We start from the raw sequence: 17,557 nt of genomic DNA, 5'->3' as shown, positions 1-17,557 counted from the left end.
TTGTGAAAACTGATTTTTGTATATTTCTATTGTTAGCAATATTGGAAAGGGGATTTGATTCTTTTGTTTGTGGTAGTGTCATAATTTACCAAATAAGGAAATATTCTCATCACCCAACTTTCAATTGGATAGTAACTTGGAATCATGTAAGTTGTGTTGTGTGATGAATGAGAACCTTCGTCTTTGGGAAATTAGGACTAATTCCTTGTTCACATGTATATGTGAGTCATGTGAAGGACTAGGGGATCAGGTACACTTTGTTGTGTGTTGGTCAGGTCCACCACAAAAAACAATAAGACTATTCGTCATTGATTTACCAAAGTTAGTAAACATGGTTATACTTAAAAGATTATGTGTAATTTTGAATCATTGGAAAAGTTTCAATGTATAGCAGAACAAATAAGAAGAATCAATTAGGCAGAAAGATAGAAGTTTCTCAAATCTGAAAGGAAAGGAGAATACTTTAGTATCATGTTTTATGATCAAATTAATGATTATGAAAACCATATCATAATTGATCCTCTAAGGACACCTTAGTGCATTTGTATGACTAAGAAGAGGAATCGGGAATTATTGAAATGGTTTAATCAATTAAGGTGAGTCATACTTTGTTCCAAAATCGATTCTTAGAGTCGTACTCCAAGATCGAGCCTTGAGTGACATAATCTTAAGAAAGGTTTATTACACTTATCAAATGTAGAGTAAAGTTTTCTTACTCATGCACATTTGAAATTGGTAGTTGTGATGTTTTAGATAAAACAAAGACCAACTAGGACCAATTGTATGATGTAACATTCTTCATAAGAATCCGCACTAACTCTTGAATATTTGTTGTTCAAGGAGTGTTTTTTGACAGAGAATCTCATATGTCAAAAGGTCAGTGGGAGTCTTAAAGATCTTAAAAAATTCAAGAACTAATCAAGAGTAAACCTATCGTTTATCACTAGCACACGACTTGAGGTTCGTTACCTATCGTGTTGACATATTCTTATTTCTATGCTCATTCCAGTTAAAGTTGACTATGCATGTGAGTTCTATGAGTTCTTAATTGTTTGCATAAGGCCAAGCACCCTGATTAGTGAAAGTTCATTAATCAGTAAGGGTGAGATGCTTAACAACTTGGAAGACATGGTAGGCCCTTGTGCTGCCAAGTGGCAAGAAATTAAGATTGAACAAGTTCACTCCATATGAGGTTGAGTTTGTCAGAGACCTTATCATATAGTAATGGTTGGAAATGAAAGATTCACATGTATAGGAACACACACACCAAAAAAATCTAAGTGTCATAAGGTTTCTCTCCAATTCATGAAAATGATTGTGAGGAAACACTTTCACTAAATAGATTTTAAGGAGATAGCATTTATGATATTTGCATTCTCAAATTCGATTATGATTACGGCATCCCTCTTCATAGTTCGAATTGTGAGAAATGGCCAAAGTTCTTAAAATTTCAGGACTTATTACTGTAAGTTCAGAAATTGTTTAAACACACATGTGAGCTATCTTAGGAAAGTTGTATGAGTTTGAGAATCTTAAGTAAAGTCTTATCGAAGCATGTTGTATCAAAAATCTGAACTTTTGTAAGAAACTCAACAAGTATAGATTTCTAGAAGTCCAGCTTAATTCTGGGTAGATGTCAAAGCTAGTGGGAGCCTAAGTGTTATGCCATTAAAGAAATAATTATTATGCTAGTGGGAGCATAATCATTTGGTAAGTGTTGCAAGTGTTGGGTTTTTGAGCATTCTAACACTCCTATGGTGTACATGCAACCCTATAAACCTTGGATCTATGTTTTCTCTATTATACATGCAAATAAGAACTTTCCAAGGCTTTAATTCTAACTAACATATTATGAAGTTCTTATACTACAAAGTACTAGTTAGATGACATACCTTTTGATGTAGCTTGATGTCTTCAAGCTTTAAGAGCTTAGCCCCAATAGTGTGGAAGCCTCAAATGGAATCACAAATCACCAAAACACCTTGGAAGACTTTATAGAATATGGATACTTGGTTCTCTCTAGTGAAATCGGCTAGCCCTTCTTAGTGTACCACACTAGTGCCAATTTCACAAACCAAGGACATCTTTATATAGTATGGAGACTAGGGTTAAACCCATGACCTTTCATTTCGTATGATCCATGGGTTAAACACTCCATGGACTATCCATGAAAGCTTAGCCCAACCTAAATAAACTTGGCCCATTCCATATATATAAGAGTCCATATTTAATTAGTTCATTTTGATCACTTAATTAATTATAAATTAATTCTTGATCAATACTAATTAAATAATATGATTATATTAATGTTGGGTTTTGAGCATTCTAACACTCCTAAGTGTACATGCAACCCTAAATACCTTGGATCTATGTTTTCTCTATTATACATGCAAATAAGAACTTCCAAGGTATTATCCTAATCTAGCATATAAAACAATGAATATAATAAGATAGAATACAACTTAGGGTAATGTTCCTAGTCCATTTCTAGCCAAAAAACTCGAGTTTATGCTGTCTGGGGGTCCAACTCGGCGAGTTGGATGCATTTTGCCTTGGACTCGGCGAGTCCATTTATGGACTCGGCGAGTCTGCTGGGCAGACAGCATCAAAACTCGATTTTCCAGCTTCTTTTGCAAGTATAACAAGAAAACAAGCCTAGGCTCTGATACCACTGTTGGGTTTTGAGCATTCTAACACTCCTAAGTGTACATGCAACCCTAAATACCTTGGATCTATGTTTTCTCTATTATACATGAAAATAAGAACTTCCAAGGTATTATCCTAATCTAGCATATAAAACAATGAATATAATAAGATAGAATACATACCTCTTTGATGTAGAAAGTCTTCATGAAGCTTGAGTGCCTAGTGCCCCAAGTGTGACACCTCAAATGGAATCACAATCATCAAAACACTTAGAATAGCTTGAGAGAATTCTACAACTCATGAAATCGGCTAGCCCTCTCTAGAATAATACTAGTGCCGATTTTGCCAAGAATAATATCTTTATATAGCGTTACAATTAGGGCAAACCCTAATTGTCATGACTTTCCATTTCCTTGGATCCATGGGTACAAATACACCATGGAGCATCCATGGACCATCCTATGGGTTTTAGCCCAACTTGATTATCCATGGAGCATTAGCCCACTATACAAGTATGGATGATTTACACAATCAACCCATATATTTAATTAGTCTTCTTTTGATCACTTAATTAATCCTAGATTAATTCTTGATCAATACTAATTAAATAATCTTATTATTCTTATTATTAATATACTAGAACTTATAATATATTAATAACCATAAGTGTCTTATTTCTCTCATTATAGTCTATCCAAGTGCATGATGGTATGCAACCCAAATGGACCATGCCGGGTCGGGTCAAGTCTTACCAATTATAGTTATGGACTTAGACATTAATCCAACAGTCTCCCACTTGGATAAGTCTAAAACTATTATTGCGTATGACTTCAGGAACCAACTGGCAATCGTAGCTCTCAAAAGCTTCTGTCGAACTCTGACCTTGTAGACGAACTCTGACCTTTGTCAATGACTTGTCCATTAGATAAGGGATCATATATTCCTCCATTCTAGATATCATATGGACTGAGACATGGATTATAATCATTCTCTCTGTCCATTTGTTGTTTCCCGATTTGCGATTTATGACGACTGATTAATTGAACAAATCAAATCAGTCCTGGCCCGGCTGAGCACTTCCATTTGTCATCATCAAATCATCGAGGGGCCCACAGATATCGCTTTTATCCCGAAGGTAAAAGGAATGGATAAACTTCGACTCATATGGCTTGTTCTACTACTTGTTGAATCATACACAAAGGCACGTTTTATAGCACCGAGTTACCAAATGCAGTTTCGTGCAATCAATGTACTATCAACTCATAGTAACAACTCATATCTCTAGGTTTGAAGAATATAAGATATTATCGTCTCATGATCACTCGTGATAAAATCCATGAAGTGATTCCAATGAGCGCGGGTTGAATCCAATACTCAGAACTTATGAGCACTCATGATTGTTGTAGCCTTGTCCAACATCTTAGACCTCTACAACCCATCATGACAGTCTTAATTCATATCTACTTCCAACATATAACCGACTGTGGATGGTTTGAATAACTTAGTCATTCCGAAAGAATAACCTAGTTTATTCGGGAAGTCAAAACATGCAAAATGAAACACAATAATAATTGAATCCAATATGGTCTCAGAACTTATGAATATAAATAAAACACCTTTTATTTATCACCATATGATTACACATTATTCATTGTATACTGTTTCAGCTATCAACTTTATTCTTGAATTTAAAACAACAATTGTCCCATGCTCCAAGCATGTACACTATGTTTTCTTAAGCACTAGTCATGCCATACACCAAGTATGCATACTATGTTTGTCTATGATCTTTACTTTATGAACTAGATCAATTGAACATAACTTCAATGATTCTCTTTTCACACTCCCAAATCCTTACTGCAAATGCAAGAATTCCAAATTCATGCCATTTACTGAAATCTGTTAGATTCTAAACTTATATGCATTGATACTCTTGTAACGATTATGCACAAACTCACAAAGACTTGGCAACAATCATTACAGAGTATTCCAAAGGAGATCAACTCCTTGGAAATATTCTTCTTGCATTAAGTTTCCTTAATCTTACACAGATTGAAAATTCTAACTTTGAAACATTTCCAGATTCCATTTTGACTATCACTTCTGACCAAGAGTTGCCTCCTTATAGACTATGTCAACATGGTCCTTCCAGAATTATCACTATACTTCCAATTGTCCTTGAGTAACCAATCTTTGGTAAACCTTAGATTGTCCTCGACAATTGTTTAATCCTTTTAGTCATATCCAGTTCTAAACCTTTTCCCTTCTTAATGCCCCAGGCATTTGGAAAATTTTAGAAAGGATGAATATAGCACATGTAATCGATCCTATATACGAAGCATATGGGAATCGATTCATAATGTCTCACATAAAGACTAAACCAGTCTTTTGCTATAACATTTCCATTTCAATTTGCCAAGTTCTCATAATTCAGATTATGAAAAGGGATGCCGTAATCATAATCGAATTTTAGAACGCAAATAATGGACCCATATATAGAATTTCCTTATGTTGAGCCATTCCAACATGAAATTCATATATATGCTTGACTAAATGATTAAAACCTCACGATCTAAGCCTATAGATTCACGATCTAAGCCTATAGATTTGAGATGAAGTATAATTTCCTCTCCCTTAATTATAGCAAAACAACTTTTTCCCAGTTGGAACTTTTGTTTTCTATAATTAACATTGCTAATCTTGCAATACTTATCATAATTATCATGCTCCCACTAACATGATGATTATTAGCATAACACTTATGCTCCCACTAGCTTTGACATGTACTCAGAAATCAGCTGACTTTCTTACCAAAGTTCAGATTTCTGATACTAGATTGTTTTGATAAGACTTTATCAAAATCATACACCTTCCCCTAGATAGCACACTTATGTGTCTAAACAGTTATGAAGAGGTATGCCGTAATCATAATGGTTAGACCTTTTTGCCACTTCTCACAAGTCCATATTAGTGTGCCGGTTAACCACACGCGCTCCACTAACGACTTTGAGAATGAAAATATCACAATTGCTATCTAGATAAAATCTACTTAGTGAAAGTGTTTCCTCACCATCATTTTCATGAATCGGAGAGAAACCTTATGACACTTAGATTTAATGGTGTATGAGTTCCTACCCATATGAATTTGTCAAAACCATAATCACAGGACAAAGATAATGACAAATCCAAAACCATATGGATTGAACTCAATCTTAACTTCTTGCCACCTGGCAGCTCAAGGGCCTGCCATTGCTTCCAAGTTGTAGTGCAACAAATTGAGAACTCTAAGAACTCATATGCAAAGACAACTTTAACTGGAATGGGCACAGAATATGTCAACACGATAGGTTGTAAACCTCAAGTCGTGTGCTAGTGAAGAGCTTCAGGTTTTATTCTTGATTAGTTCTTGAGACTTTCAAGACCTTTAAGACTCCCACTGTCCTCTTGACATATAAGACGCCCTTGTCAAACATCCAAGAGATAGTGTGGATTCTAATCAAGATAAACACTTCACACAATTGGCCTTAGTTGGTCTTTGTTTTATCCAAAACATCACAACTTACCAATTTCAAATGTACAAGAGTAGAAAACTTTTACTCTTACATTTGACAAGTGTTTTAAACCTTTTTTAAGACATGTCACTCAAGTTACAATCTTGGAGTATGACTCTAAGACTTGTATTGGAACGAAGTATGACTCATCTTCTTGATTTAACCATTTAACCATTTCAACAATTCAAGATCCCTCTTCTTAGTCATAAGAATGCACTAAGACTTCCTTAGAGAACTAATTGTGCTATGGTTTCTTAATCATTAAGATGATCACAAAACTGATACTAAAGTACTCTCCCATCTTTTCAGATTTGAGAAACTTTTATCCTTCTGCCTAATTTGATTCTTCTAATTCGCTCTGCCATACATTGGAACCTTTTCCAATGTCTTAGAGTTACACTTAAGCTTGTAAGTATAATCATATTTACTGAGCTTTAGTAAACTATGACGAATAGTTTTATCAATCTTTTGTGGTGGACTTAATCAGTGCACAAGAATGTGTACTCGATCCCTTAGTCCTTTACTTGACTCACACATCCATGTGAACGAGTAATTAGTCTTAATTTCCAAAACTTGAAAGTTCTCATTCATCATGCTATATAACTTGCACGATTCCAAGTTTCGGTCCAATTGAAACTTGGGTGATGAGAATCTTTCCTTATTTGGTAAATCTAGACATTACCACAAATGAAAGAATCAATTTCATATTTCCACTCTTGCTCTTAATGGAATCATATAAGCAACAATTTTTCCTCAAATGCCATTGTAAGGATATTTTAAAATAAATAAAATCAAAAATTTTCCTTTTATTTTAAAAAACTTTGTGGAAGAACTTGTCCTTACAATCCATATGAAAACTTGTTGTTATCTATTCCTAAGAAAAAATATCATAACTCCTAAGAAGTAGCTCAAGAATCCGATTTTCAAGCTATGCGATAGAAATTCATCTACGCGATCAGATTCAGCATATTCTTTCTTTAAGTTTCTTCACTTTTCTTTGATTCTTAAACATCACCATGTGACCTAGTCACATCATGTATCAAGAATCTCAGAATAGAAACTTAACAGAGTTAGATAGTGGACTTTACCTGAAGTAGAGTCAAACTTATTGACTTTAACACCCTTAGGTAAATTTGGCAGCTTCGCAACCAATGCCCCTTCCTTTGGCAATATACACATATGGACCTTTTGATAATGGTACACGAGACTATCACAGACTTAGCTTTTCTCTTTACCATTTGGTCAACCGAGTTGACTATGGTCGATCCCTTTCCATTGGGAAGAGAATGCTTTTCTGGATGTCCAATGTCATCATTGTCAATGTCCATAAAGTTTTAAGGAAGTTGATCTTAACAAATAGATAAGATCATTAAGGGTCTTGTCATAGTCTGTTTCATAGGTGTTCCAAAAGAACTCACTATGTGACTTAGAAAGTAGTTGAACCACCAACTTTCTCAAGACTTTGACACCCAACTCTCCCGGCTTGTCAATATGTGACTACATCTCCAAGATGTGATCACACCTAGACCTTGCCTTGCCAATAGGGCTTTGAGTGACCTTAAACTTTTCAAGAACTTGTGGGTTAGGGAGAATAATTTGAAGAGGTGAATGAAGTATGATTTCCATGGGATATCATCTTCATTAGGAAAGCTTGTTTCAAGAGATTTGGGAAGATCATAAATGTCTAAACCAGACATGTTTTGGGAGATATTCAAGATAGTTGATCTTAAGTCCTTAATATGACACCCAATATGAAATATTAAGGCTAGGACCCAACAAACTATTTTATAACTTAGAAGAGGTATGCCGTAATCCAAGCTATAAAATATTTGAAGGTGGGTGAATGACGATTCACCAATTTCCACCAAGATAAACGAAATGTATTATTAGGTTTTAATTGGTTTTGAAACTCCTAGATCTTTGAGATTCATTGAAATTTTCAAAGGCATGTTTCAATCTCGAGTGTACCCTTGAGGTTTTGTGACTGGGATGCCGAGGATCACAAAACAAGGTGTGAAGTAACCATGCAAATCACTTGGTACCCTTAATAAATTACCCCTCAATCGATGTGCCGGTTAACCACACACGCTCCATCGATACTATGATAAATATTAAGTCACCCTTTACCTACCTTGTTAAGTCCAAGTTAGTGTGCCGGTTAACCACACACGCTCCACTAACGACTTAGACAAAGTGTAAAGTGTAATTTCATGGGTTAGCACCTTATTCACATTTTTCCTAAGTAACTAAGATTGGGTATTATTAAGAGTTTAGTTACTTAGTATTATCATTAATACTTTTAATGAAGGAGAATTATAGTCTTGTCAAACCCGTTTGGCTAACGACCCTCCACCAGTCAAGCAAGCGGTGGGTGAGAGTGGACACCCATTAAGTTGCCATTTTATAGGCAACAACCTTATACCCACCTTATAGACCGGCTTCGTGAATGAGGCGTACTAGCGGTAAGACTGACTTTACTCTTATACATATATATATTATTAACTTATAATATTATAAAGTATAAGGGTTGAATTTTAACTTTTAAAATTCTAAGGGCTAACTTGGAATTAAAGTATTTATAAGTGAAAACTTTACAAATTCCAAAACTTGAGGGCAAGTTTTGAATCTATTCAAAACTAATTAATTCCATAACTTATGTGTTTAAAGTAGTTTTAATCCAAAAACTCTTCAAGTTCCATAACTTGAGGACACGTTATGGAAGACTTTAAACTAATAAAAGAACTAACTTTTCCTTTATTTTATAACTTATGGATTTAATTATGGTTACATATTTTTTCTTTAATGAAGTGACTCTTGAACTTCCATAACTTGAGGACAAGTTATGGAGTCATAAAAAAAAATATTCAATGACACAAGACTCTTCATTTTGTAACCATTGCCAACTTTTATGAATTTTATGAGTCTTTAATGTGACTCTTCATGTAACTTGAGGACAAGTTACACAAACACATTTTATACTCAACTCTTAGATTAAAATGGATTGAAAACAACTATTTTAGTTAACTTTTTCTATTAATCTAAGCAATTCATAAGAACAAGATAATTCAAATCAAACTTTTTGATGTAATTAGTCTAAACCTTAAACTAATACAAAACATGAATCTATTGACAATTATCTTTGAAAATGGATTAGCATGAACATTACCACATCAAAAACAAGTTTATAAGTTCAAAAACAACTTAGGGTAATGTTCCTAGTCCATTTCTAGCCAAAAAAAACTCGAGTTTATGCTGTCTGGGGGTCCAACTCGGCGAGTTGGATGCATTTTGCCTTGGACTCGGCGAGTCCATTTATGGACTCGGCGAGTCCATTTATGGACTCGGCGAGTCTGCTGGGCAGACAGCATCAAAACTCGATTTTCCAGCTTCTTTTGCAAGTATAACAAGAAAACAAGCCTAGGCTCTGATACCACTGTTGGGTTTTGAGCATTCTAACACTCCTAAGTGTACATGCAACCCTAAATACCTTGGATCTATGTTTTCTCTATTATACATGAAAATAAGAACTTCCAAGGTATTATCCTAATCTAGCATATAAAACAATGAATATAATAAGATAGAATACATACCTCTTTGATGTAGAAAGTCTTCATGAAGCTTGAGTGCCTAGTGCCCCAAGTGTGACACCTCAAATGGAATCACAATCATCAAAACACTTAGAATAGCTTGAGAGAATTCTACAACTCATGAAATCGGCTAGCCCTCTCTAGAATAATACTAGTGCCGATTTTGCCAAGAATAATATCTTTATATAGCGTTACAATTAGGGCAAACCCTAATTGTCATGACTTTCCATTTCCTTGGATCCATGGGTACAAATACACCATGGAGCATCCATGGACCATCCTATGGGTTTTAGCCCAACTTGATTATCCATGGAGCATTAGCCCACTATACAAGTATGGATGATTTACACAATCAACCCATATATTTAATTAGTCTTCTTTTGATCACTTAATTAATCCTAGATTAATTCTTGATCAATACTAATTAAATAATCTTATTATTCTTATTATTAATATACTAGAACTTATAATATATTAATAACCATAAGTGTCTTATTTCTCTCATTATAGTCTATCCAAGTGCATGATGGTATGCAACCCAAATGGACCATGCCGGGTCGGGTCAAGTCTTACCAATTATAGTTATGGACTTAGACATTAATCCAACAATTAATATATTAGAACTTAAAATATATTAATATAAATCATAAATATACTATTCTCAAAATACTATCCATATAAATTGTGCCGGTGAAGTGCAACCCAAATGGACCAGGCCGGGTCGGGTCAAGTACATACCAAATATAGTTATGGACTTAGACCTTAATCCAACAGTCTCCCACTTGGATAAGTCTAAAACTATTATTGAGTATGACTTCAAAACCTAACTGGCAATCATAGCTCTTAAAGCCGCTGTTGAACTCTGATCATGTCAACGAACTTGTCCATTAGATAAGGGATCATATATTCCTCCATTCTAGATATCATATGGACTGAGACATGGATTATAATCATTCTCTCTTTCCATTTGTTGTTTCCCGATTTCCGATTCATGATGACTGACTGATTGAACAAATCAAACCAGTCCTGGCTTGGCCAAGCACTCACATGTATCATCATTAAATCATCGAGGGGCCCATAGATATCGCTTTTATCCCGAAGGTAAAAGGAATGGATAAACTTCGACTCATATGGCTTGTTCTACTACTTGTTGAATCATACACAAAGGCACGTTTTATAACACCAAGTTACCGAATGTGTTTTCGTGCAATCAATGTACAACCAACTCATAGTAACAACTTATATCTCTAGGTTTGAAGAATATAAGATATTATCGTCTCATGATCACTGTTGATAAAATCCATGAAGTGATTCCAATGAGCGCGGGTTGAATCCAATACTCAGAACTTATGAGCACTCATGAGTGTTGTAGCCCTTTGTCCAACATCTTAGACCTCTACAAGCCAACCCATGACAATCTTAATTCATATCTACATCGAACATATGACCGACTGTCGATGGTTTGAATAACTTAGTCATTCTAGAAGAATAACCTAGTTTATTCTGGAAGTCAAAACATGCAAAGTGAAACACAAGAATAAATGAATCAAATATGGTATCAAACCCTATGAATATAAATAAACACTTTTATTTATCACCATACTGATTGCTCATTATTCATTGTTTCGGTTTTATCAACTTTATACTTGAATTTAAAACAATAGTTGTCCCATGCTCCAAGCATGTACACTATGTTTTCTAAACACTTGTCATGCCATACACAAAGTATGCATACTATGTTTGTCTATGATCTTTACTCTGTGAAATAGATCAATTGATCATAACTCCAATGATCATCTTTTCACAGTCCCAAACCCTTACTGCAAATGCAAGAATTCCAAATTCATGCCATTTACTGAAATCTGTTAGATTCTAAACTTATATGCATTGATCCTCTTGTAATGATTATGCACAAATTCAACCAGACTTGGCAACAATCATTACAGAGTATTCCAACGGAGATCAACTCCTTGGAAACATCTTTCTTGCATTAAGTTTCCTAATCTTACAGATTGAATACTTTCTAACTTTGAACCATTTCCATATTCCATTTTGACTATCACTTCCGAACAAGAGTTGCCTCTTTTCAGACTATGTCAATATGGTCCTTCCAAAGTCAACACTATACTTCCAACTGTCCTTGAGCAACCAATCCTTGGTAAACCTTAGATTGTCCTCAACAATTGCTTAATCATTTTATTCATATCCAATTCTAGACCTTTTCCCTTCTTAATGCCCCAGGAATTTCGAAAATTTTAGAAAGGATGAATATAGCACATGTAATCGATCCTATATCCGAAGCATATGGGACACGATTCATGATGTCTCACATAAAGACTGAACCATTCTTTTGCTATAATATTTCCATTTCTATTTGCCAAGTTCTCATAATTCAGATTATGAAAAGGGATGCCGTAATCATAGTCGAATTTTAGAACACAAATAATGAACCCATACATAGAATTTCTTTATGTTGAGCCATTCCAACATGAAATTCATATATATATTCTTGACTAAATACGATTAAGACCTCAATATAAGCTTTTAGATTTGAGATGAAGTACAATTTCCTCTCCCTTAATTATAGCAAAACAACGTTTCCCAATTGAGACCTTTTGTTTTCTATAATTAACATTGCTAACTTGCAACCTTTATCATGCTCCCACTAACATGATGATTAATAGCATAACACTTATGCTTCCACTAGTTTTGACATGTACCCAGAAATCAACTGGACTTCTAGAAATCAATACTTTATTGACTTTCTTACCAAAGTTCAGATTTCTGATACTAGATTGCCTTGATAAGACTTTATCAAAATCACACACCTCTCTTAGATAGTTCACAAGTGTGTCTAAAGAATTTCAGAACTATGAAAAGGGATGCCGTAATCATAGTCTAAATTGTTTAGACCTTTTGCCATTTCTCATAAGTCAATGTTAGTGTGCCGGTTAACCACACACGCTCCACTAACGACTTTGAGAACTGCAAAAGTCACAATTGCTATCTACTTAAAATATACTTTGTGAAAGAGTTTCCTTACCATCATTTTCATGAATCGAAGACAAACCTTATGACACTTAGATTTTATGGTGTAAGCGTTCCCATCCATGTGAATTTGTCAAAGCCATAACCACATGACTAGGTTAGTGACAAATCCTAACTCATATGGATTGAACTTGTGCAATCTTAACTTCTTGCCACCTGGCAGCTCAAGGGCCTGTCATTCCTTCCAAGTAGCTATACAAACAATTGAGAACATGTAGAACTCAAATGTATAGCCAACTTAACTGGAATGTGCACAGAAATGTCAGCACGATAGGTTATAAACCTCTAGATGTGTGCTAGCGATGGAATACAGGTTTTATTCTTGATTACTTCTTGAAACCCTTTCAGGATCTTTTAGACTCCCACTGTCTCCTTGACCTATAAGACTTTCTTTCCAAATATTCAAGAGATAGTGTGGATGCTAATCATGATAGACACTTAACACAATTAGCCTTAGTTGGTCTTTGTTTTATCCAAAACATCACAACTTACCAATTTCAAATGTACAAGAGTAGAAAACTTTTACTTTTACATTTGATGAGTGTTTTAAACCTTCTTTAAGACAAGTCACTCAAGTTACAATCTTAGAGTATAACTCTATGAATTGTTTTGGAATGAAGTATGAATCATCTTCTTGATTTAACCACTTCAACAATTCATAACTCCTCTTCTTAACTATCAGAATGTACTTAGAGGATGAATTGTGATAAGGTCTCAAAATCATTAAGATGATCTTAAAACATGATACTAAAGTACTCTCCCATCTTTTTAGATTTGAGAAACTTTTATCCTTCTGCCTAATTTGATTCTTCTTATTCGTTTTGTCATACATTGAAAATTTTTCCAATCCTTCAGAATTATACTTAATCTTGTAAGTATAATCATATATACTAAACCTTAGTAAATCATTTGGTCAACCAAGTTGACTATGGCCAACCCTTTTCCATTGGGAAGAGAATGCATTTCTGGATTTCCTGTGTCACTATTTTCATTGTCCATAAAGTTTTGGGAAGTTGATCTCCTAATCAAATTTGCTTTACTAGTACACTAAACCATTTCTGATTTAGCAACACCAAGCAAATAGATAAGATTATTAAGGGTCTTGTCATAGTCTATTTCATAGGAGTCCCAAAGGAACTCACTATGTAACTTAGAAAGTGATTGAACCACTGACTTTCTCAAGACTTTGACACCCAACTCTCCCGGCTTGTCAGCATGTGACTTCATCTCCAAGATGTGATCACACCTAGACCTTGCCTTGCCAATAGGGCTTGAGTGACCTTGAACTTGTGGGTTAGGGAGAATAATTGGAGGAGGTAGAGGAAGTGAAGTTCCAAGATATTTGGGAAGGTCATAGATGTCTGAACTTGACATCTCTTGGGAGATATTCAAAATAGTTGATTTAAAGTCCTTAGTATAACACCCAATATGAAATATTAAGGCTAGGACCCAACAAACTATTTTATAACTTGGAAGAGGGATGTCATAATCCAAGCTATAGAATATTTGAAGGTAAGTGAATGACGATTCACCAATTTCCACCATGAAAAACGAAATAATTAATTAGGTTTTAATTGGATTTGAAATTCCTAGATCTTTGAGATTCATTGAACTGTTCAATGGCATGTTTCAATCTCGAGTATGCCCTTCAGGTTTTGTGACTGGGATGCCGAGGATCACAAAACAAGGTGTGAAGTAACCATGCAAATTACTTGGTACCCTTAAGTGTTTACCCCTCAATTGATGTGCCGGTTAACCACACACGCTCCATCAATACTATGATAAACATTAAGTTACCCTTTGCCTACCTTGTTAAATACGAGTTAGTGTGCCGGTTAACCACACACGCTCCACTAACCGACATAAACAAAGTGCAAAGTGTAATTTCAAGGATTAGCACCTTATTCACTTTTTCCTAAGTAACTAAGATTGGGTATTTATAAAAGGTTTAGTTACTTAGTATTTATCATTAATACCTTTAATGAAGGGAGAATTATAGTCCTTGTCCTACCCGTTCGGCTAATGACCCTCCACCGGTCAAGGAAGCGGTGGGTGACAGTGGACACCCATTAAACTGTCATTCTATAGGCAGTAACCTTATACCCCCCTTATAGACCGGCTTCGTGATTGAGGCCTACTAACAGTAAGACTGACTTTACTTTTATATATATATATATATATATATATATATATATATATATATATATATATATATATATATTATTAACTTATAATATTATAAAGTATAAAGGTTGAATTTTAACTTTTAAAATTCTAAGGGCTAACTTGGAATTAAAGTATTCATAAGTGAAAACTTTTTCAAATTCCAAAACTTGAGGGAAAGTTTTGAAACTATTCAAAACTAATTAATTCCATAACTTATGTGTTTAAAGTAGTTTTAATCCAAAAACTCTTCTGGTTGCTTGCCTGTCTGTCTCGTAGTTCTGGGTAGCTATAGCGTTCACGATAACAGGAAGTGCTCGATCAGCTGAGCTTCCCCCACTGACATTGTAAAAATCTCGGCACATGCCGAAAGGAGGGCGTACACCTTGCTGGCAGCTCCAGTAGTAGAGGTGACTTCCCCACATGGGAATGGGTCCCGGTTGATATGGTCTGATTTCGGGAGGATGAGGGATGGGAGGGTCGTACACTTCTGGCTCGGAGTCTGTTCCGCTAGAAACTTCCACGATCTCTTCGTCGACTTCGAATTCCTCTCCGACTTCGACTTCGAATTCTTCCTCGACCTCTTCTTCGATTTCTTCTGGGTCTTCCTCCGGGTCTTCTTCTATCCAACCGCTGTTGCCTTGGTTTGGGTAGTAGGGATCTCCTGGTAAATGGAATCCGGCCATTTGTCTGTACTAGGATAGACGTAGGAGAACTTTATAAGAAAAGAAAATTCTATTTAACGACTTACTATTTCTAGCTATAATTTGTACAACTATTTTTAATAATACTCCTATAATATTACAATTTGGCGAAACTAAATTGATTTGTATTTGGTAAGTTCTTGGCTTGTTGTCCACTATGACCATTCCTCGACGTACGTTGGTTAAATCCAGGATAAATATAGTTGATCAGGCTATATTTATTCTCGACCTGATTACATACCCCGGGGCTCAATCGTAGTGTCGTAACTTGCCTTAATAATTTTTTTTTTTTTTTTTTGTAAAACTTGTTATGATACGAGATTAATGCATGCTTGTAAAAATATCTTTAAAAGAATGTATTTTGTTTATGAAAATGTTTCATCAGAGGGTTTTTGGTCCCCTTTGTATTTATAGTTTGTATATCGTATGTGGTTCGATATACTTAGTTCACTATAAACAATGCTCTGATACCAATCTGTCACACCCCCAAACCAGAATGGCGGAAACATTCGGTGGTGGATGACTTCACGTAGTATCACAACCATTGAATATCATAAAGAAAGTAACACAACCATCACATATATAATGAAAACGTATGTTGTTGCGTTATACATAATAGCAAAAGAATATTACAATGAGATGATAAATGTTCAATAATAAAACATCCTTAGTGTTCCTTTCTCCAAAAGCTGGTGGTTACCTGCATTACTGATTCCCTGAGAAATACAAGTGGTTTCGAAAAAGTGTCAACAATTAAGTTGGTGAGTTCATAAGTGTTGGAGTGCGTTTATGTATTCCATACTTGAATAATAGTGATAAAATTTGTGTTAACGATAAAATGGAAAACTGAAATGCATATATGAATCTCGTAAATCAAACTTGTTTTTATACTTTTATGTGAGTTTTATAACCATGCTATTGACATTGATGGCCTATAACAACGTTCTTCAGGCGTTGGAACTGTTATGACATTTGTCACCCCAGGCCTGCCGGCCTAGCTGTAGCTAACAGCTTAGGTGTGGGATTGTCAATCCCGTATAGATCTATACACAAGTATCACGCTCCCCCTACAAGGGATTATGGTATATAATACAGGACTTAATAATGCATACTCGAACGTACGTGAAGCTGTCTCACATTACTAGGTATAAACAGATTTACGATAATAAAGACTTTACTTCTTTTGAAAGCATTTCACTTGTCGAGATGTATATGTAAAACGTATGAATCACTTGAATACTACACTCATTATAGTTTCTCAAAAGTATTTCCCATTTGGTAATAACAACTTGGTAATATAATAGCACTTTAAACATAAGGTTATTTTTGTATCAAAACCTTATAAGAATGATATTATAAAAATGATACTTTGATTTGTAATGTACTTGTATTCCCCCCCCCCCCCTAAAACATGAAAAGAATTGAAAAGTAGGGGTATGAACTCACTCGTTAAGTTTGAAGGGAGTGGCTAGGTTTGAGCAGAACCTCGACCGCGGATGGTTGCGTCGTCGGGCTCTTCGAGGGTCTCTGTAGCGTAAATCTTTCGTTGGGGGCTCGAGTGCGGAAACCAAGGTAAGAAAATGGTCTCTGGAGCTGGGAGAATGGCTGAGAAATGGTGAAGGTGTGCCTAAACTCGAAGCTTATGCTTTCTATTTATAGGGCTGGAAACCCTCGTACGCGGCGCGTACTTCCGGAGTACGCGGGGCGTAAAATGGCGTCATGGCTTACGACTCGGGTCTAGCTAGCGTAGCTTGGGCGGGTCGATGGGACTCCTGGGTCTAGCCGAGCGTAGCTTGGGCGGGCCGATGAGACTCGACTCTGGGTCTAGTACGCGGGGCGTACTCCCAGAGTACGCGGG

This window comes from Lactuca serriola, chromosome 4 (assembly GCF_051521515.1).
Source record: "Lactuca serriola cultivar US96UC23 chromosome 4, Lser_US96UC23_V15, whole genome shotgun sequence".
NCBI classification, from domain to species: domain Eukaryota; kingdom Viridiplantae; phylum Streptophyta; class Magnoliopsida; order Asterales; family Asteraceae; genus Lactuca; species Lactuca serriola.
This window is presented reverse-complemented; position numbering follows the sequence as displayed.